We start from the raw sequence: 21,562 nt of genomic DNA, 5'->3' as shown, positions 1-21,562 counted from the left end.
ACACCGGGAAGATAGACAAGGAGGCATGTGCTGGTGGATGAGAAGGTTGGGGAGGGGGGCGGACACCAAGCTTTTCTTTTTTTGTTGTGAGAGGGAGTATCACTCTGTCGCCCAGGCTGCAATTCAGTGGCACGATCTCCGCTCATTGAAACCTCTGCCTCCCGGGTTCAAGTGATTCTCGTGCCTCAGCCTCCTGAGTAGCTGGGATTACAGGCGGCTGCCAACACGCCCGGCTAATTTTTTTGTATTGTTGGTAGAGACAGGGTTTTGCCATGTTGCCCAGTCTAGTCTCGAACTCATGACCTCAAGTGATCCACCCACCTCGGCTTCCCAAAGTCCTGGGATTACAGGCGTGAGCCGCTACTCCCAGCCTGGGGGGCACCAAGTTCTAGGGTTCCCATGCGCTCCCTCTACTCATAGCCACCCAAAGAGGAGGAGGAGGAAATGGGTGTACAGAGCCTGGAGAGGGATGGGCAGCCTTCCCTCGGGCAGGAGGACAATTTCCGTCCTTTTGTAGGTGGGGGAGGTAAAGGGCAGATTCCTGTGTCAGGAAATACCCAGGATGATTTCGCTGACGTGGTCCTTGTGTCGTCCTAAGGGCTAAGTGGGGAAAAGTTTAAACTGTTAGGTGTCACAGAATAGAATAGGGGGGCTAGTGAGCCGCTGCAGAGAGGATGTTTTGGGTTCAGGTGGACAACCCTTGAGGGCCTGGTCCAGTATTTAACCCGAGTCTCTCTCTTTTTTTTTTCCTTGAGACGCAGTCTTGCTCTGTTGCCCAGGCTGGAGTGCAATGGCGCCATCTCAGCTCACCACAACCTCCGCCTCCCGGATTCAAGCAATTCTTCTGCCTCAGCCTCCCAAGTAGCTGGGATTACAGGCATACGCCACCACCCTGTCTAATTTTGTATTTTTAGTAGAGACAGGGTTTCTCCATGTTGTTCAGGCTGTTCTTGAACTCCGACCTCAGGTGATCCGCCCGCCTCGGCCTCCCAAAGTGCTGGCATTACAGGTGTGAGCCACCGCACTGGCCTGAGTCTCTAACCAGTTCCTCACCCATAGTAGATGCTCAATAAAAATACTGATAATAATATTTTGCTCTGGCCAGGTGCAGTGGCTCATGCCTGTAATCCCAGCACTTTGGGAGGCTGAGGCAGGTGGATCAGGAGGTCAGGAGTTCGAGACCAGCCTCGTCAACATAGTGAAACCCCATGTCTACTAAAAATACAAAAATTAGCTAGGCATGGTGGTGTGCACCTGTAGTCCCAGCTACTCGGGAGGCTGAGGCAGGAGAATCGCTTGAACTCAGGAGGCAAAGGTTGTGGTGAGCCGAGATGGTGTCATTGCACTCCAGGCTGGGCAACAGAGCAAGACTCCATCTCAAGAAAAAAAAAAAATTTTTTTTGTTCCATAGGTCTTGGGAATCTTTTATGCTCATGAGGAAGCTAATATTTTCAAATCTGTACAATGTCATTGCATTTTTGTCAATAAACGGTGTGTGCTTTACTGCATTTCCTCAAATTTCCTTCAGTGTCTGAGTCTAATGGGGTTGCTAACTACCAGGTACTGAGAGCCTTCTGTTTGCCTGGCTTTACTACAAACATTGCCCTTGTTAATGCTCCTCTAATCCCACCATAAACCTGGGAGTCGGGCACAGCTGTCATCTCCCTTGTGCAGATGAGGAAGCTCCGGCTCAGAGAACTCAGCTGTAGTAAGTCAACACAGCTGGCCAGCAAAGGGTGCGGCTCAGGTGGTCTCTTCTTTCTCCCCATGCTGGGCAGCTCAGGAGTGGTGTTTGTTATGCAAAGCTGCCAATCTGATTTGCAAAAAAAAATTCATTGTGAAAAGCATGTTGTATTCAAGACAACTATATTTACTAAGAGTAGACAGAATGAAAAAATGAATTTGAATTATTCTCAACCTATTATCAACCTTATGCTGACCACAAATAGGTATTGATTCAGCTAAAACTATAATTCCCTAACTATACTCAACACAAGCTACTTTAGCAAAAGGAACAAGTGGTGCTTTAGTTGCAGTCTCAGAAGTCTTAGGTCTCACATCCACAAACTTGTGCAGAACACCAAGGTGCCAGCCATAGTCAGGCCCCCCACTTCCAACTCGCAGAGACGATCTTTCCAGAGGGAGGGAAGAAGGAAAGAAGGGAGGAAGGTAGGAAAGGACAGAAGGAAGGAACGGTCTCCCCACTCCACAGATGTGTTTTTCAGTTTCATAACTTCCTAATTTTAGACTTCATGCTCTGTCTGAGGAATCAGATGTATGTCATTCCTCCAGATTAATGTTTCCTGGCCCTGTAACCATATTGCAAATGTATACGCTATGACATAACCACAAAAGCAGGTCATCCCCGTCTCTACTAAAAATACAAAAAATTAGCCGGGCGCGGTTGTGGGCGCCTGTAGTCCCAGCTACTCGGGAGGCTGAGGCAGGAGAATGGCGTGAACCCGGGAGGCGGAGCTTGCAGTGAGCCGAGATCGCGCCACTGCACTCCAGCCTGGGCGACAGAGCGAGACTCCGTCTCAAAAAAAAAAAAAAAAAAAAAAAAAAAAGCAGGTCATAATAGTATATATCGAGATTATAACCATTTAACATATAACAGATGCACTGCAGAAAATGACTTCAGGAAAACACCACAAAATACTAAAAGGTAAGTAGAACAGATGGAGGATTCTTTTTTTCTAGTTTCTAAAAATAGTTTAAATTAAATTACCTTTCTATTAAAATGCTTCTGAGCCAGGCGCGGTGGCTCACGCCTGTAATCCTAGCACTTTGAGAGGCCTAGGCAGGCTGATCACGAGGTCAGAAGTTCAAGACTAGCCTGGCCAATATGGTGAAACCCTGTCTCTACTAAAAATACAAAAATTAGCCAGGCGTGGTGGCGGGCGCCTATGATCCCAGCTACTTGGGAGGCTGAGGCAGAGAACTGCTTGAACAAGGAAGGTGGAGGTTGCAGTGAGCCGAGATCATACCACTGCACTCCAATCTGGGTGACAGAGCAAGACTCTGTCTCAAAAAAAAAAAAAAAATCTGCTTCTGGCCGGGCACAGTGGCTCACACCTGTAATCCCAGCACTTTGAGAGGCTGAGATGGGGGAATCGCTTGAACCCGGGAGGTGGAGGTTGCAGTGAGCCAAGATCATGCCACTGCACTCCAGCCTGGGTTACAGGGCGAGACTCCATCTAAAAAAAATTAATAATAAAATGCTGTCCAGGCATGGTGGCTCAGACTTGTAATCCCAGCACTTTGGGAGGGCAAGGCGGGCGGCTCCATTCTTTGTATAGTATTTCACTGAATGGATATAATAGACTGAACCAGTTATCTACTAATGGACACGTAAGTTGTTTCCAGGTTTCTTGCTATTGCAAATTCTGCCCCTTTGGGGTAGAAAATATACATATATACGTATCCTGTACATGACCACCTTTGTATAGACATCTGTATGCCAGATATATCCCAAGAGTTGAACTGCTAAATCAAAACGTATTATATATCTTTATAATTCATTATTTTATTTTATTTATTTTAAATTTTTTTTCTTTTTGAGACGGAGTCTCACTCTGTCGCCCAGGCTAGAGTACAGCGGCACCACGATCTCGGCTCACTGCAACCTCCGCCTCCCGGGTTCAAGTGATTCTTCTGCCTCAGCCTCCGGAGTAGCTGGGATTACAGGCGCCCGCCACCAAGCCCCGCTAACTTTTTGTATTTTTAGTAGAGACGGGGCTTCACCAGGTTGGCCAGGCTGGTCACAAACTCCTGACCTCAGGTGATCCACCCTCCTCGGCCTCCCAAAGTGCTGGGATTACAGGCATGAGCCACTGCGCCCGGCCCTAAAGTTTATTTTTAATTAATTATTAGTTTTTTAAGGATAAAATCTCTCTATGCTGCCCAGGCTGGTCTCATCTCCTGGGCTCGAGTGATCTTCCCACCTCAGCCTCCTGTAGCTGGGATTACAGGTGCTTACCCCCATGCCTGGTTTGATCATTTTTTTTTTTTTTTTTTGAGACAGAGTTTCATTGTTGTTGCCCAGGCTGGAGTGCAATGGCGAGATCTTGGCTCACCACAACCTCTGCTTCCCTCGTTCAAGCGATTCTCCTGCCTCAGCCTACTGAGTAGCTGGGATTACAGGCGTGAGCCAACACGCCCAACTAATTTTGTATTTTCAGTAGAGACTGGGTTTTTCCATGTTGGTCAGGCTGTTCTCAAACTCCCGACGTCAGGTGAACTGCGGGCCTGGGCGTCCCCAAGTGTTGTGATTACAGGCATGAGCCACCACACTGGGCTGATAATTTTTGTAGATATGTACAAATTGCCCTCCAAAATAGTTGAACTAGCCTGTATTTCCAATACCAATGTACGTATGCCCTATTTCCCTACACCTTAACCCACAGTATTATCAAACTTTGACATTTTTGCCAATCTGATAGGTGAAATATTACATCTCATGTTTAATTTTGGACTAAAAGAAAATGAACTAGCCGGGCGTAGTGGAGGGCGCCTGTAATCTCAGCTACTGGGGAGGCTGAGGCAGGAGAATAGTTTGAACCTGGGATGCAGAGGTTGCAGTGAGCCGAGATCACTCCACTGCAATCCAACTTGGACAACAGAGCGAGACCTTGTCTAAAAAAATAAAATAAAATAAGGCCTGGCGTGGTGGCTCACGCCTATAATCCCAGCACTTTGGAAGGCTGAGGTGGGCGGATCACTTGAGGCCAGGAGTTCGAGACCAGCCTGGCCAACATGGTGAAACTCTGTCTCTACTAAAAATACAAAATGTGTCAAGCATGGTGGCGCACACCTGTAATCCCAGGTACTTGGGAGGCTGAGGTGGGAGAATCATTTGAACCTGGGAGGCAAAGGCAGCAGTGAGGAGAGATTGAGTCACTGCACTCCAACCTGGGTGATAGAGTGAGACTCTGTCTCAATAGAAAAAAAAAAAAAAAAGGTAGGGGGGGCGTTGGGCACAGTGACTCACGCTTGTAATCCCAGTACTTTGGGAGTCTGAGGTGGGGGGATCACCTGAGGTCAGGAGTTCAAGACCAGCCAGCCTGACCAATATGGAGAAACCCCGTCTGTACTAAAAATACAAAAATTAGCTGGGCATGCTGGCACATGCCTGTAATCCCAGCTACTTGGGAGGCTGAGGCAGGAAAATCGCTTGAACCCGGGAGGCGGAGGTTGCGGTGAGCTGAGATTGTGCCATTGCACTCCAGCCTAGGCAACAAGGGTGAAACTCCGTCTCAGAAAAAAAAAGGAAAAGAAAAAGGAAAAAGAAATCTGTGGGATGCTGCAACACAAAATTAAACGAGAAGAACAAAGCTGGAGGATGGACGGATACTCGACTTTAAGATTTACTATAGGCCAGACATGGTGGCTCATGCCTGTAATCCCAGCACTTTGGGAGGCCAAGGCAGGCAGATCTCTTGAGCTCAGGAGTTTGAGACCAGCCTGGGCAACAAAGTGAGACCCTGTCTCTACAAAAAATACAAAAATTAGCCCAGCAAGGTGGTTCACACCTGTAATCCCAGCACTTTATGAGGCTGAGGCAGGAGTATTGCTTAAGCTCAAGAGTTTGAGACCAGCCTCAGCAACAAAGTGAGACCCTTATCTCTACAAAATGCTTTTTTTTTTTTGAGACGGAGTCTTGCTCTGTTGTCCAGGCTGGAGTACAGTGGCGCCATTTCGGCTCACTGCAAGCTCCACCTCCCAGGTTCAGGCCATTCTCCTATCTCAGCCTCCCGAGTAGCTGGGACTACAGGCACCCGCCACCACGCCCGGGTAATTGTTTTTGTATTTTTAGTAGAGACAGGGTTTTACCATGTTAGCCAGGATGGTCTCGATCTCCTCACCTCATGATCTGCCCGCCTTGGCCTCCCAAAGTGCTGGGGATTACAGGCGTGAGCTACCGCGCCGGCCTCTACACAAAATTTTAAAAAAGAAAAAGAAAAAAAATTCAGTGATAGTAAAATAAACACCTGATTAAAACAGAGACAAAAGATCTGAACAGATACCTCACCAGAGAAGATATGCAGATGAGAAACAAGCATATGAAAAGATGCTCAGCATCAGATGTCAGCAGGGAATTGCAGGTTTTTTTGTGTTTTTTGTTTTGTTTTTTGTTTTTTTTTTTGAGACAGGGTCTCACTCTGTCACCCAGGCTGGAGTGCAGTGGTACAATCATGGCTCACTGCAGCCGTGACCTCCCACCTCAGCCTCCCAAGTAGTTGGGATTACAGGTGCCCACCACCATGTCCAGCTGATTTTTTTTTTTTAGTAGAAACAGGATTTCGCCATATTGGTCAGGCTGGTCTCGAACTCCTGACCTCAGATGATCCACCCATCTCGTCTTGGCCTCCCAAAGTGCTGAGATTACAGGCATGAGCCACTGTGCCCGGCCTTTTTTTTTTTTTTTTTAAATTCAAGATCTTGCTCTGTGGCCCAGGCTAAAGTGCAGTGGCACGATTATGGGTGCCCCAGCCTCCCAAGTAGCTGGGACTACAGGAACTCCCCACCGCGCCTGGTTAATTTAAATTTTTTTATGGAGATGGAGTCTTGCTTTGTTGCCTATGCTGATCACAAACTCTTGGTCTCAAGTCCACCTTGGCCTCGCAAAATGCTGGGATTACAAAAATGAACCACCATGCCCAGCTGGGAACTGCAAATTTAAACAACAATGAGATGCCACTACACAGCTATCACGGTGGCTAAAATCCAAAGCACTGAGAATACCAAATGCTGGCGAGAGTGTGGAGCAACAGGAGCTCTCGCTCATTACTGGTAGGAATGCAAAATACTACAGCCACTTTGGAAGACAGCATGGCAGTTTTTAGAAAGCTAAACGTACTCTTACCATATGATCCAGGAATCGTGTTGCTTGCTATTTATCCAAATGAGTTGAAAATTTACATCCACACAAAAACCTACACAAGAATGTTTATAGCAGCCTTATTCATCACTGCCAAAAATTGGAAGCAATTGACATCCTTTACTAGGTGAATGGATAAGCAAACTAAGGTACATTCATATAAGATATACTATTAAGCAGCCAGGTGTGGTGGTGGCTCACGCCTGTAATCCCAGCAGTTTAGGAGGCCGAGGTGGGTTGATTACCTGAGGTCAGGAGTTCAAGACCAGCCTGGCCAACATGGTGAAACTCCATCTCTACTAAAAATGCAAATATTATCTGGGTGTGGTGGTGCACGCCTATAATCCCAGCTACTCGGGAGGCTGAGGCAGGAGAATCGCTTGAACCTGGGAGGTGGAGGTTGCAGTGAGCAGAGGTTGCACCACTGCACTCCAGCCTGAGTAACAGAACAAGACTCCATCTCAAAAAATAGAGAAAAAAAGACATATTGTTCAGTGATAGGAAATGAGCTAGCAAGCCACAAAAAGCCATGAAGAAACCTCAAATGAATATTAATCAGTGAAGAAGCCAATCCGAAAAGGCTACATGCTGTATGATTTCAACTATGTGACATTCTGGAAAGAGCGAACCTATAGAGACATTGAAGTGGTCAATGATTGCCAAGGGTTTGAGGGGTTGCGGGAGGGAGACAGAGGGAGGAAGGGAGGGATGAGTTGGTGGAGCACAGAGGATTTTTAGGATGGTGGACCATGCTGTATAATACTGTAATTGTGGATATGGACATTATGCAATTGGCAAAACACACAGAACTATATAACACAAAGTATGAACCCCATTTTAAACTATGGACTTTAAGGAAACAATCAACAAAGTGAAGAGACAACTCACAGAATGGGAGAAATATTTGCCAACTAGCTATCTGACAGGGGATTTAATAACGGGAATATATAAGGACCTCAAACAATTCTATGGGAAAAAAATCTAATAATCCAATCAAAAATGGGCAAAAGATCTGAACAGACATTTCTTTTTTTTTTTTTTGAGACGGAGTCTTGCTCTGTTGCCCAGGCTGCAGTGCAGTGACCAGATGGCAGCTCACTGCAAGCTCCGCCTCCCGGGTTTACGCCATTCTCCTGTCTCAGCCTCCCGAGTAGCTGGGACTACAGGCGCCCGCTACCTCGCCCGGCTAGTTTTTTTTTGTATTTTTTAGTAGAGACGGGGTTTACCGTGTAGGCCAGGATGGTCTCAATCTCCTGACCTCGTGATCCGCCCGTCTCGGCCTCCCAAAGTGCTGGGATTACAGGCTTGAGCCACCGCGCCCGGCCGACATTTCTTAAAAGGAGACATACAAATGGTGAACAGATATATGAAAAGGTGCTCAACGTCACTGATCATCAGAGAAATACAAATCAAAATTATAATGAAGTATTTTCTCAACCCAGTTAAAATGGCTCTTATCCAAAAGACAGGCAATAACATATGCTGGAGAGGATGTGGAGAGAAGGGAACCCTCCTACACTGTTGCTGGCAATGCGAATTAGTATAACTACTATGGAACAGTATGAAGGTTCCTCAAAAAACTAAAAATAGAGGCACCAGGTGATCCAGCAATTCCACTGCTAGGTATATACCCAAAAGGAAGGAAATCAGTATATTGAAAAGATATCTATACTCCCTTGTTTATTGCAGCACTGTTCACAATAGCTAAGAATTGGAAGCAACCTCAGTGTCCCCACTCAAATCTCATCTTGAATTATAGCTCCCACAATCCCCATGTGTCATGGGAGGGACCCAGCGGGAGGTAATTGAATCATAGGGGCAGGTTTTTCTGTTTTGTTTTGTTTTTTTTTTTGAGACAGAATCTTACTCTGTCGCCCAGGCTGGAGTCCTGTGGTGTGATCTTGGCTCACTGCAACCTCCACCTCCTGGGTTCAAGCAATTCTCTGCCTCAGCCTCCTGAATAGCTGGGATTGCAGGCGCCCACCACCATGCCTGGTTACTTTTTTTAGGGGTCGGTTTTTCCTGTGCTCTTCTCATGATAGCGAATAAGTCTCATGAGATCTGATGGTTTCATAAAGGGCAGTTCCCCTGCACACACTTTCCTTGCCTGCCACCATGTAAGATGTGCCTTTTCTCCTCCTTCGCCTTCCTCTATGATTGTGAGGCCTCCCCAGCCATGTGAAACTGTGAGTCCATTAAACCTCTTTTTCTTTATAAATTACCCAGTCTTGGGTATTTCTTCACAGTGTTATGAAATAGACTAATACACTAAGTGTCCATCAACAAACAAATGGATAAAGAAAATGTGGTTCATATACACCTGGGAGTACTAGTCACCCATAAAAAAATATGAGACCCTGTCATTTGCAATAACTTGGATGGAGCGGGAGGTCATTGTGTTACATGAAATAAGCCAGGTACAGAAAGACAAACTTCACGTGTTCTCACTTATTTGTGGGAGCTAAAACTTAAAAGAATTGAACTCATGGAGATAGAGAGCAGAGGCTGGGAAGAGTAATGGTGGTGAAAGAGGGAGAAGGGGGGATGGTTAACATGCACAAAAATATAGTTAGCTAGAATGAATAAGATCCAGTATTTGATAGCACAACAGGGTGACTATAGTCAACAATAATTTATTGTACATTAAAAATAACTATGGGCCAGGCACGGTGGCTCATGCCTGTAATCCCAGCACTTTGGGAGGCCAAGGCAGGTAGATCACCTGAAGTCAGGAGTTCAAGACCAGTGTGGCCAACATGGTGAAATGCTGTCTCTACTAAAAATACAAAAATTAGCCAGGTGTGGTGGTGGGCACCTGTAATCCCAGCTACTTCGGGAGGTTAAGGCAGGAGAATTCCTTGAACCTAGGAAGTGAAGGTTGCAGTGAGCTGAGATCTTACCACTGCACTCCAGCCTGGGTGACAGAGCGAGACTCCATCTCAAAAAATAAAATAAAAATAACTAAAAGAGTATAATTGGGCCGGGTGCGGTGGCTCATGCCTGTAACCCCAACATTGAAAGACTGAGGCAGGCGGATCACTTGAGGCTAGGAGTTCAAGACCAGCCTGACCAACATGGCAAAACCATGTCTCTACTAAAAAATACAAAAATTAGCCAGGCATGGTGGCAGGCGCCTGTAGTCCCAGCTACTCGGGAGGCTGAGGCAGGAGAATTGCTTGAAACCGGGAGGTGGAGGTTGCAATGAGCATCTGAGATGGTGCCACTGCACTCCAGCCTGGGCAACAGAGTGAGATGCTGTCTCAAAAAAAAAAAAAGAAAGAAAGAAAAAAAGAGTATAATTGGATTGTTTGTAACACAAAGCAAGGATAAGTGCTTGAGGTGATGGATACTCCATTTACCCTGATGTGATTACGCCTGTATCAAGATATCTCATGTAACCCATAAATATACATACCTATTACGTACTCACAAAAATTAAAAAAAGATTTTTAGAAACAAAAAGTAAACTATGGGCTTTAGTTAATAATAATATATCAATCAATTTGTCCATCAGTTGTAGTAAATGTACCACACTAATTCAAATTTTTATTTATTTAGAGACAGGGTCTAGCTCTGTCACCCAGGCTGGAGTTCAGTGGCCCAGTTGTAGCTCACTGCAACCTCGAGTGTGTGCCACCACACTCAGCTAATTTTTTAATTGTTTTGTAGAGATGGGGTCTTGCTATATTGCCCAGGCTGGTCACAAACTCCTGGGCTCAAGTAATCCTCTCGCCTCAGCCTCTTAAAGCGCTGGGATTACAGGCATAAGCCACCACTTCTGGCCTTGCTAGATCTTAACAATAGTGGAAACTGAGAGACGGGGAGCCGGAGGAGATATATGAGAACTCCGTCCTTTCTGCATGATTTTTTTTTCTGTAAACCTGAAGCTGCTTTAAAAAATGTCTGTTGGGCACAATGACTCACACCTGTAATCTCAGTGTTTTGGGAGGCCAAGGTGGGAGGATCACTTGAGGCCAGGAGTTCGAGACCAGCCTGGGCAACATAGCGAGACCTCATCTCTACAAAAAATAAAAAATTAGCCAGGCATGGTGGCATGTGCCTGTAGTCCCAGCTACTCAGGAGAATGAGGCAGGAGGGTGGCTTGAGCCCAGGAGTTGGAGGCGGCAGTGAGCTATGACTGTGCCCCTGCACTTCAGCCTGGGTGACGGAGTAAAGCCCTGTCTCAAAAAAATAAAAAATGTGTATTAAAAAAAATTGTTAGGCCAGGCACGGTGGCTCACACCTATAATCCAAGAACTTTGGGAAGCCACGGCAGGCAGATCACAAGGTCAAGAGTTCGAGACCAGCCTGGCCAGCATGGTGAAACCCTGTCTCTACTAAAAAATACAAAAATTAGCTGGACATGGTGGCCCATGCCTGTAGTTCCAGCTACGCGGGAGGCTAAGGCGGAGCATCGCTTGAACCTGGGAGGTAGCAGGTTGCAGTGAGCTGAAATCCTGCCACTGCACTCCAGCCTGGGCAACAGACAGAGACTCTGTCTCCAAAAAAAAAAAAAAAAAAAAAATCTTTTAAAATAACATCTCAGGTTTAAACTGCCTGTTTAATGCACTTTGTCCTTTTTTGTTTATTTGTTTTTGAGACAGGGTCTAGCTCTGTTGCCCAGACTGGAGTGCAGTGGTGCAGTCTTGGCTCACTACAACCTCCGCCTCCCAGGCCCAAGCCATCCTCCCACCTCACCCTCCCAAGTATCTGGGACTACAGGCATGTGCCACCATGGCTGGCTAATTTCTGTATTTTTTATAGAGATGGGGTTTCACCATGTTGCCCAGGCTGGTATAGAACTCCTGGGCTCAAAAGATCCTTTCACCTCAGCCTCCCAAAGTGCTGGGATTATAGGCATGAGCCACCATGCCCAGCCCTTTGTCCATTTTATATAATGATGTTCATATTTTCTTACTAAATTTTCAGAATTCTTTGTATATTATTTTTTAATTTTATTATTATTATTATTTGAGACGGAGTCTTGCTCTTGTTGCCCAGGCTGGAGTGCAGTGGCCTGATCTCGGCTCACTGCAACCTCCGCCTCCTGGGTTCAAGCTTCTCCTCCCTCAGCCTCCTGAGCAGCTGGGATTACAGGTGCCTGCCACCACCCCCGGCTACTGTTTGTACTTTTAGTAGAGACGGGGTTTCACCATGTTGGCCAAGCTGGTCTCGAACTCCTGACCCCAGGTGATCCGCCGGCCTTTGCCTCCCAAAGTGCTGGGATTACAGGCGTGAGCCACTGCGCCCGGTCTATTTTATTTTATTTTATTTTTTTTGAGGCAGTCTTGCTCTGTCACCCAGGCTGGAGTGCAGTGGCGCGATCTCAGCTTACTGCAACCTCCGCCTCCCGGGTTTAAGCGATTCTCCTGCCTCAGCCAGGTTTAAGCGATTCTCCTGCCTCAGCCTCCTGAGTAGTTGGGATTCCAAGCACCTGCCTCCACGAATGGCTAATTTTTTTTTGTATTTTAGTAGAGATGGGGTTTCACCATGTTGGCCAGGCTGGTTTCGAAATCCTGATCTCAAGTGATCCACCCACTTCAGCCTTCCAAAGTGTTAGGATTACGGGCAAGAGCCACTGCACCCAGCCAATTCTTTGTACATTAAAGAATATTATTTAATCATTTATATGTAAATCTCTTTTTTTTTTTCCCGTTTTCATTATCATGTGGGCCAGGCATGGTGACTCATGCCTATAATCCCAGCACTTTGGGAGGCCAATTTGGGTGGACTGCCTGAGTTTAGGAGTTTGAGATCAGCAAGGGCAACATGGCAAAACCCTATCTCTGCAAAAAATACAAAAATTAGCTGGGCATGGTGGCACGCTCCTGTGGTCCCAGCTACTTGGGAGGCTGAGGCGGGAGAATCGCTTGAACCTGAAAGGTTGAGGCTGCAATGAACATTGATTGTACCACTGCACTGCAGCCCAGGTGACAGAGCAAGGCCCTGTCTTGAAAAAAATTAAAATATGTGGTTTAATTTCATTTATTGTTGCTATTTTATGCCACTGGAGTTTTAATTCTTTCATTTATTCATATTTGATTTATGTTTATCAGACTTTCTTTCTTTTTTTTTTTTTTTTCTTTTTTTTTTGAGATGGAGTCTCACTCTGTTGCCCAGGCTGGAGTGCAGTGGTGCAATCTCGGCTCACTGCAACTCCGCCTCCCGGGTTCAAGCGATTCTCCTGCCTCAGCCTCCTGAGTAGTTGGGACTACAGGTGCACGCCACCATGCCCAGCTAATTTTTGTATTTTTAATTTTTGTAATTTGTAAAAATTTTTGTATTTTTGTATTTTTAGTAGAGACAGGGTTTCGCCACCTTGGCCAGGATGGTCTCAATCTCTTGACCTTGTGATCCGCCCACCTCAGTCTCCCAAAGTGCTGGGATTACAGGCATGAGTCACTGCGCCTGCCCCCCAGCAAACTGATTTTTGAATTCAAGTCCTTATAGAGTCTGGGGCATCACCGAGGAATCATGCCTGCTTGAAGGGTGAAGGCAAAGTGTGAGCAAGGTGAAGAGGTGCTGGAAGCCAGAAACCTCCTGCGGAGCCTGCGAGGTGCCCAGCAGAGCAGGGTCCTCTGCCCAGAAGGATTCCTGGACCTCACAGGCAGAGCTGGAGAGAGGAAAGGCTAAGCCAGCAGGAGCCCCACTGGGGGCAGACCAAATACAGGCACGGGCAACAGGTCTTCGCACCTGAGTGACACAAACAAGAGGGGTGCCGGGCCAGGGCTGATGGAATCGCCAGGCGTGACCAGAAGGCTCAGCGGGCCCTCTAAAGGGTGCCTACCCAGCACCTGGCCTTGGCCCGACCCAGAGGGTGTTCAGGGTACCCAGTAAATCTATGATGAACAAATAAACAAGTGCATGAAGGCTAACTCCAGGAGGAGGAGCAGGGGTGCGGAAGGAGGATCAAAGGGATGGCATACACGTCCCAGGGAAGACAAAGTGAAGGAGGTCGGAGTGCAGCTTTTTTTTTTTTTTTTTTTGAGACAGAGTCTCACTCTGTCGCCCAGGCTGGAGTGCAGTGGCACGATCTCAGCTCACTGCAATCTCTGTCTCCCAGGTTCAAGCAATTGTCCTGTCTCAGCCTCCTGAGAAGCTGGGACTATAGGCACCTGCTACCACACCCGACCAATTGTTTTTGTATTTTTAGTGGAGACAGACTTTCACCATATTGGTCAGACTGATTTCGAACTCCTGACCTCAGGTGATCTACCTGACTTGGCCTCCCAAGGTGTTGGAATTACAAGCGTGAGCCACCATGCCCAGCCGAGGGTGCAGCTTTTGAGGCAACCGAGAGCCTCTCTGACCTGAAAATCACAGCAACCTACTTGTGGGCAGCAGAAACACCTAGGCCAGGAGATGTGTTGGGAGGAATCTGTATCCCTTCACGCTTCTCTGTGTGGCCAGAGACCTGCACACCCTGCCCCGCCTCCCACACCTCCCATCCCAATTTCTCATCTTATCCAAGGCAGGTCCCAGGAGAGGGCTGTGGGGCAGGAGGGATTTGGGCCCTGAGATAGGTGCTGCGGACACACGTTCCCATGGGAGAATGTTGCACGTGGCAGCTGATTTCTGTCCAAATCACAGCTGGTGCTATGAACCGCCGAGTGGAGGAAAAATAACCCAGGTGAGAGGCCAGACAGGCCCAGTCTGATCCCAGTCCTGCCCTCATTAGCCCTGTGACTTCTGAATAACACGCCACAAAGGCCCCTTGGATTTGAGGTAAATTAAGTGACATGGCGCATATAAAGGGCCTGGTACCTAGTAGGCGCTCAAGAAATGTTAGCCGGTGCCCACTCCGGTTCTTCCCTGGCCTTTCCAGCTGTAGTTGGAGTATGTTAGGAACAAAATCAGCTTCTGCAGCTAATGATCACTGCTTAGAAATGTGTTCTGAGTTCTGATCAATTTATCCAGAACCTGCAGAACCCCTCACCTCCTCTTATCTGCCCCCAAACAGTCCCGAGTCATTGACAGCATCTTGAGCCTCCTGGCCCCTGGACTCACCCGGTGAGGCCATTTGTGAAGATGAATGAAACGAAATCACCAGGCAGTGATACCAGGGCTGGATAGTCACCTTCTAGCACCTTCTAGACGTCTCTCTGCACCTCGGTCTTTCCTTCTGCACGGACAACAATATTACAGTCCCCCAACACTCCCGAGGCACTCACGACAGGAGATTAGCATTACAAAGGCTCAGAATGGTGCCAGGAACGTGGTGGCCCCAGGAGGGATTCTACTGGTTCTGCAGACCCCACCGCAGGAAGACTTCCTGGCCTGTAAAATGAAGGAAGAGCAACCCATCAGGCACTTGTCACTCACTGCCCAGCTGTCCTAGGCCATGGCCCCTTACCTGCGCGACACACACCACACACACACACACACTCACCCCCCTCTCCCCCTCTCCCTCAATCCTCCCGGCTCGGCAGGGGAGGAGCTGGGAGGGCCTGTCCCTGTCCCCCTGGCCCAGCCTTAGCCCCTATTACCGGAGGCCTCCGCTTTCTAGAACCCCGGGAGGGGTTTCATGGACGTGGCTGTGCCGCAGGGGGGCGCTCTCCTACCGCCGTGCTCAGGGGTTGAACCCGGAGTACTCCGGGAGGGCTTCGGCAGGCGGGAAGGTGAGGCGAGCCCGGGCCGGGCCGGGCCGGGCCAGGCCGGGCCGCGAGGGGGCGCCCCACTCCACCCTTGGCCTCCACCGCGCTCGGGCAGGGGGAACCTCTGAGAAGGTCCAGGGTGCAGGGGAAGGGAAAGTCCTAGGGGCCGGGGGCATGGGTGTGGACAGAACGGGGGCAGGAGGGGGCGCTGAAGAGGGAGGGACCGTGGAGACGGGAGGGGAAGCAAACAACGAGGGGGCATCCAGAGGCCCCCCGGGAACCCGACCTGGGGGCTGGGCAGGAAATCAGGGGTCGGGGCAGCCTGCTGGGGGCTTCTCGCGCCCCCCATTCCCCATTCCTCTGAACCAGTCCGGAAGGGGGGTTCGGCTGACAAGCCGCGGTGGCGTTAGCCGCTGGCACCCGCTGCTGCCCGGCCTGTGGCTCCAGGCAACCTGGGATGATGCGGGGGCTGCGCTGGGCAGCGGGAGCGGGTGCAGGCGACCCCCATCGCGGGCCCAGGCGCTGCCCCAGCAGGCCCAGGAGCCCCCACAGGCCCAGGCGCGCCCCTGAGGCTTGGTTCCCCGGGGGCCGCGTGCCCGGAACGTGACTCAGCGCTTTCTCCGTGCCCGGCTGCGGTGGGGAGAGGGACGGAAGCGGCGGGTGGCGCTGTCCTCAGGAAGGGCCCCTCACAGGCCCCCGCCAGGAGGAATCTTTCCCGAGTAGGGCAGGTTCGTTCATTTGTTCACGAACTCAGCGAGGCATGAAGCAGGAAGAGAGAGGAGAGCCCGAATAAGAAGATGGTTTTCTTGGAAACGTGGGAATTTGGGGTGCGCTGCAGGCCTCGGTTATCCAGGCCACAGTAGAGACACAGGGCTGTGGCCTGGGTTGGGGGAACAGCCACAGCTATGGGGCGTTTCAGGGAGGCCGAGGCACAGGCGTATGGACTGGATTTTGAAGGATGGGAGAAGGGGGCCTCAGGACAGCGACCGGCCTTATGGAAGGAAAGCTGGGAAGTAGGGAGGGGGCCAGGGGTGTCGGAGAGGACGGCTGAGTGTGGCGGGAGTGGAGGCAGAGCGGCCCTGGGGCCCCCGCGTCAGCTGAGGTTGCACTGTGTTTGGAGAGGAGCCTGGCAGGAGTGGGCTGCCTGGCAGGATGGCCTGGGGGCCTCAAGTAAGGAGAGTGCGGTGCCTTGGGCAGTAAACGAGAAGACACAGGCTGCTGGCTGGGGGCGGGAGGGCACAGGGAAGCCCTGCTCGGGAGCAAGCCGAGAGTCAGGTTTCCACCACCGTTCCCCTCAGCCCCAGGACTGAGATCCTGCCCCTGCGGTTGGAAACCAGGAGGCCTCATTCCCTGAGTGGATAGCTGCCCTGAGGCAGGGGATTGAGTGGGATGACCCTGAAGGGAGTCCCCAGTGTGCTCTTGCTCTGGGGGTTTGCGTGTCGTTCACACTCACGGAAGGGTCCTACTGTCTGCCTGAAATGAATGAATGAATGAGCAGAGATATCTCAGCTTGTATTACCTGGCGGGATTCCACTCACACTTCTTCTTCAGTAAGGGCTTTTTAATGAGGCCGGGGAGGAGGCTGGGCTGGAGGTGAGGCCTGGGCCCCTGAGGGCAGACGGACAGGCAGGACAGGCCTGAGTGGCCTTGCTTTGCTTCTCTCTCTCTCTCTCTCTCTCCTCCCCCTCTTCCTTCCTTCTTTCTTTCTTTCTCTCTTTCTTCTCTTCCTCTCTTTCTTTCCCTCCCTCCCTCCTTCCTTCCTTCTTTTTCTTTTTCAGAGCTTCACCCTTGTAGCCCAGGCTGGAGTGCAGTGGCACAATCTCAGCTCACTACAACCTCCACCTCTCGGGTTCAAGCGATTCTCCTGCCTCAGCCTCCCAAGTAGCTGGGACTACAGGCATGCACCACCGCATGCGGCACATTTTTTTATTTTTAGTACAGATGGGGTTTCACTGTGTTGGCCAGGCTGATCTTGAACTCCTGACCTCAGGTGATCCCCCGCCCCCCCCACCCCGTCTCAGCCTCCCAAAGTGCTGGGATTACAGGCGAGAGCCACCACGCCCAGCCTCCTGATAGTTCCTTCCTGATAGTTCCATGCTATCTGCCCAGCTGAAAAATCTGACTTTTGGATCTGGCTCTGCCAGTAAGTCATTGTGAGAATTGGGGTGTATCCTGCCCCCCATCCATGCTGCCGTGCTCTGCTAAGCACCAAGCGTGTGCCATACCTGACTCCGGCCAGGTGCCACAGAGAACTGCACACTGCCTCTGCCCTCCCGGAGCTCCCAGTCCAGCAGGGAGACACAGATGCTGATGTGGTGAGTGGAGAGGTGGCAGATGTCCACATGGGTCCCCCAGCCGGCAGTGCCCATGAGAAGCCAGCCTCTCCTGTGCCACCATCCTCAGAGCTGTGCCTCTCTGTGCCTCATTCTATTCAGCTATAGGTGACACTAGAAGGCTCCTGAGACCGCCTGCAGATGACGGTGTTTGCTGTTGTTATTGAGGGCTACTCCAGCTGCTCCTGCCTCCCACAAAAGGGCAAACAGACAAACCCCTACCTCCCACCCGCACCCCTCAAGGAATCTGGGCCTGCAGCTCCCCAGGACCAGACTTGGAGCTGGGGTCTGCCAGAGGCCCAGCCAGCTGATATGGTGCCTCCCAGAGCTCAGGACCCAGCCCAGGTGCTTCCCCCAACAAACCTGAACCAAAGAAAGCAGCCAGGAGCGCCACAGTGGGCAGTCTGTGCTGGCAGCAGGCAAGGGGCGCACAGGTCCTGGGCAGGCAGGAACAGAGGCCCCCACACTTGTCCTCTACCCAGGAGCCCCACGGTGGGCAGTCTGTGCTGGCAGCAGGCGAGGGGCACGGGTACTGGGCAGGCAGGAACGGAGGCCCCCTGCACTTGTCCTCTGCCCTGGAGGCATTCACCAGGCTGCAGGGGTGAAGCAGGGAAAGGGATTGTGATGGAGGTCATCCCCCAAACTGTGTTCTAGACCCACCAGATAAAAGGGCTCAGGGTCAAGGGTGGACTGTGAGATGTGGGTTTTCTGGAACTCTGGCCAGCTAGGGGCAGAGCGAGTGTCCAGGGACCCCCAGCCCCGACTCTGCTCCAGCCAGGGCCACTCTTCTGAGAGGTGGCATTGCCAGAGCTGACGTTGGTTCAGGTACCAACCTGGGGACCCCGATGTGTGTTACCAATTGCCTGCTCAAACAGAAGGGCCAAAAAGGCTGGCACAAGTTCTGCCAGGATGGCGATGCAGGGAGAACCCTCTCTCTGCAGGTGTCACCAGCCACACTGAGAGAAAAGGCTCACACCTGGGTTTTCAGACCTGGGCTTGGATGGCATGGTGACATGCACCCTGCGGGCTGGTTTATTTTCCCCTCCCCGCCTCTTCACATCTCCTTCAGGTGCTAGACACAGAGAGGGGCCAAGAGAACCACTTGGGAAGGGGACTGACAACCTCGCTGGCCACTGTATGGTCATCAATATCATGCGCCTGCTGTCCTGGGCTCTGGCAGGTGGGGTATGTTGAGGATGCCGTGGGAGCCCAGAGCCGACACCTAACCCAGGTGGAGACCAGGACTGGGGACTCTGGAACTAAGTCCTGAAAAGCGTTACCCAGGTGAAGCGGGAGAGCGGGAGGGTGGTCGTTCAAGGTAGAGGGCAGGCATTGGGACAGGAAGAGTGGAAATAGTGATTCTGAGTGGTGCATTAGTGTGACTGGCCACAGAGGGCAGGGGAGGTGGGAAGATGAGGGGTGAGCGGGAGTCAGATCTTGATGGAGCTTAGGGGAACTGAAGCTCCTTCTGCAGGCGAGGGAACTCACTGCACTGTTAGCAGAGGAGTGATGTGGCCAGAGCTGCACTTGAAAAGGGTCACCCTGGCCCCTTACCTTCCCTAGCACCGAGAGGCTAGCAGCCCTCTGGGCAAACTGGCAGGGTCCCACCTCCATGCCTTTGCTCACTCCCCTCCTTCTGCCTGAAACTCTTTTCCTCCCTGCACTCCTGCTGGATACCTGGGCCACCTCTTTGAAGAATCAACTCAGGGGCTGGGTGCAGTGGCTCGCGCCTCCAATTCCAGCACTTTGGGAGGCTGAGGTGGGCAGACCACTTGAGATCAGGAGTGCAAGACCAGCCCAGGGAACATGGTGAAAGCCTGTCTCGTCTCTACTAAAAATACAGAAATTAGCCGGGCATGATGGCATGCACCTGTAGTCCCAAGCTACTGGGGAGGCTGAGGCAGGAGAATCACTTGAACCTGGCAAGTGGAGGTTGCAGTGAGTTGAGATCGCACCACTGCACTGCAGCCTGGGCAACAGAACAAGACTCCATCTCAAAAATAAAAAATAAAGAGGCCGTGCGCCGTGGCTCAAGCCTGTAATCCCAGCACTTTGGGAGGCCGAGACGGGCGGATCACGAGGTCAGGAGATCCAGACCATCCTGGCTAACACGGTGAAACTCCGTCTCTACTAAAAAACAAACAAAAAAAAAAACAAAAAAAAAACTAGCTGGGCGAGTTGGCAGGTGCCTGTAGTCCCAGCTACTCGGGAGGCTGAGGCAGGAGAATTGCGTGAACCCGGGAGGCAGAGCTTGTAGTGAGCTGAGATCCAGCCACTGCACTCCAGCCTGGGCGACAGAGCGAGACTCCGTCTTAAAAAAAAAAAAAAAAAGAATCAACTCAGGGTAGTCCTGTTGGACATGGCAGATACGTTATACACATATATGTCTTCACTTCCCAAATCCCTATCCAAATGAAAAGTAAAGGGATTGTTTTTAAACAAAGCTATATGACAAAAAGCCTTGTACAAGACTGTTCATAGCAACTTTATTCACAATAGAACAAAACTGGAAACAACCCAGATATCCATCAAGAGGAGACTGGATAAACAAACAGCTACCATCAGCTGATGAAATACTACTCAGCCATGAAGAGGAACAAACTACTGATGCATGCAACGACATAGTGAAATTCCAAAAATAACATGCTGAGTGAAAGAAGCTGAACACAAAGTACAAACTGTCTGGTGACATTCTTAGGAAAGTCTAGAACAGGCAAAACTGACTGATGGCAATAGAAATCAAATGAGTGGTTGCTTAGGGATGGGGTGATGGTAGGGATCCCCTGGAAAGGGGCATGAGGAAATTTTCTGTGTTTTGATATATATTAGTCAAAATGGTTTAAACAGTACACTTAAAATCAGCTCATTTAATTGTACATGAATTTTACCTCAATAAGAACAAAATAGGCCGGGCGCAGTGGCTCACGCCTGTAACCCCAGGACTGTGGGAGGCTGAGACAGGTGGATCACAAGGTCCAGAGTTCAAGACCAGCCTGACTAACATGACGAAACCACATCTCTACTCAAAATACAAAAATTAGCCAGGTGTGGTGGTGCACACCTGTAATCCCAGCTACTCGAGATGCTGAGGCAGGAGACTCACTTGAATCCAGGAGGCAGAGGTTGCAGTGAGCCAAGATCGTGTCACTACACTCCAGTCTGGGTGACACAGTGAGACTCTGTCACACACACACATATACACACACACACACACAATAAAAGAACAGCAGGGATTACCTGAACCAGTGAAAGAACTGAAAGTGGTTGGTTATGGTTACCAGAGGAGCAGGACCTGAAGGAACAGCTAGTGACCTTTTGTGTTTTTTTAAAAACTTTTTAACATACTAAGTCTTTTTAAGATTGATATTTATTCCAGGTGCATGTACTGTTATGAGGTAAAAATTTTTCCTTAAAAAAGGGAAAAAAAAGGCCAGGCGTGGTGGCTCACGCCTGTAATCCCAGCACTTTGGGAGGCTGAGGCAGGCGGATCACGAGGTCAGGAGATTGAGACCTGGCTAATATGGTGAAACCCCATCTCTACTAAAAATACAAAAAAAAAATTAGCCAGGCGTGGTGGCGGGCGCCTGTAGTCCTAGCTACTCGGGAGGCTGAGGCAGGAGAATGGCGTGAACCCGGGAGGCGGAGCTTGCAGTGAGCTGAGATCGAGCCACTGTACTCCAGCCTGGGGACAGAACAAGACTCCATCTCAAAAAAAAAAAAAAAAAAAAAAAAGCCTGGCAAGGTGGCTGGCTCAC

At 50.0% G+C, this 21,562-nt stretch overlaps 2 protein-coding genes across 3 annotated transcripts in view; one reads left to right on the top strand and one right to left on the bottom strand.

Annotated features, from left to right (window-relative positions):
- The window catches only part of EXOC7 (exocyst complex component 7), a 42,131-nt gene extending 23,679 nt beyond the window's left edge, over positions 1-18,452 (bottom strand). Inside the window, exon 1 of the mRNA XM_050764241.1 lies at positions 18,443-18,452. The gene's annotated coding sequence lies outside the window, so the exon portion shown is untranslated. The remainder of the gene's footprint in view (positions 1-18,442) is intronic.
- UBALD2 (UBA like domain containing 2) overlaps positions 1-21,562 on the top strand; it is a 468,792-nt gene that overhangs the window by 302,795 nt on the left and 144,435 nt on the right. The gene's annotated exons all lie outside the window — the stretch shown is intronic.

The sequence above is a fragment of the Macaca thibetana genome, chromosome 16 (assembly GCF_024542745.1).
Source record: "Macaca thibetana thibetana isolate TM-01 chromosome 16, ASM2454274v1, whole genome shotgun sequence".
In the NCBI taxonomy this organism is placed as follows: Eukaryota; Metazoa; Chordata; class Mammalia; order Primates; family Cercopithecidae; genus Macaca; species Macaca thibetana.
This window is presented reverse-complemented; position numbering and strand designations above follow the sequence as displayed.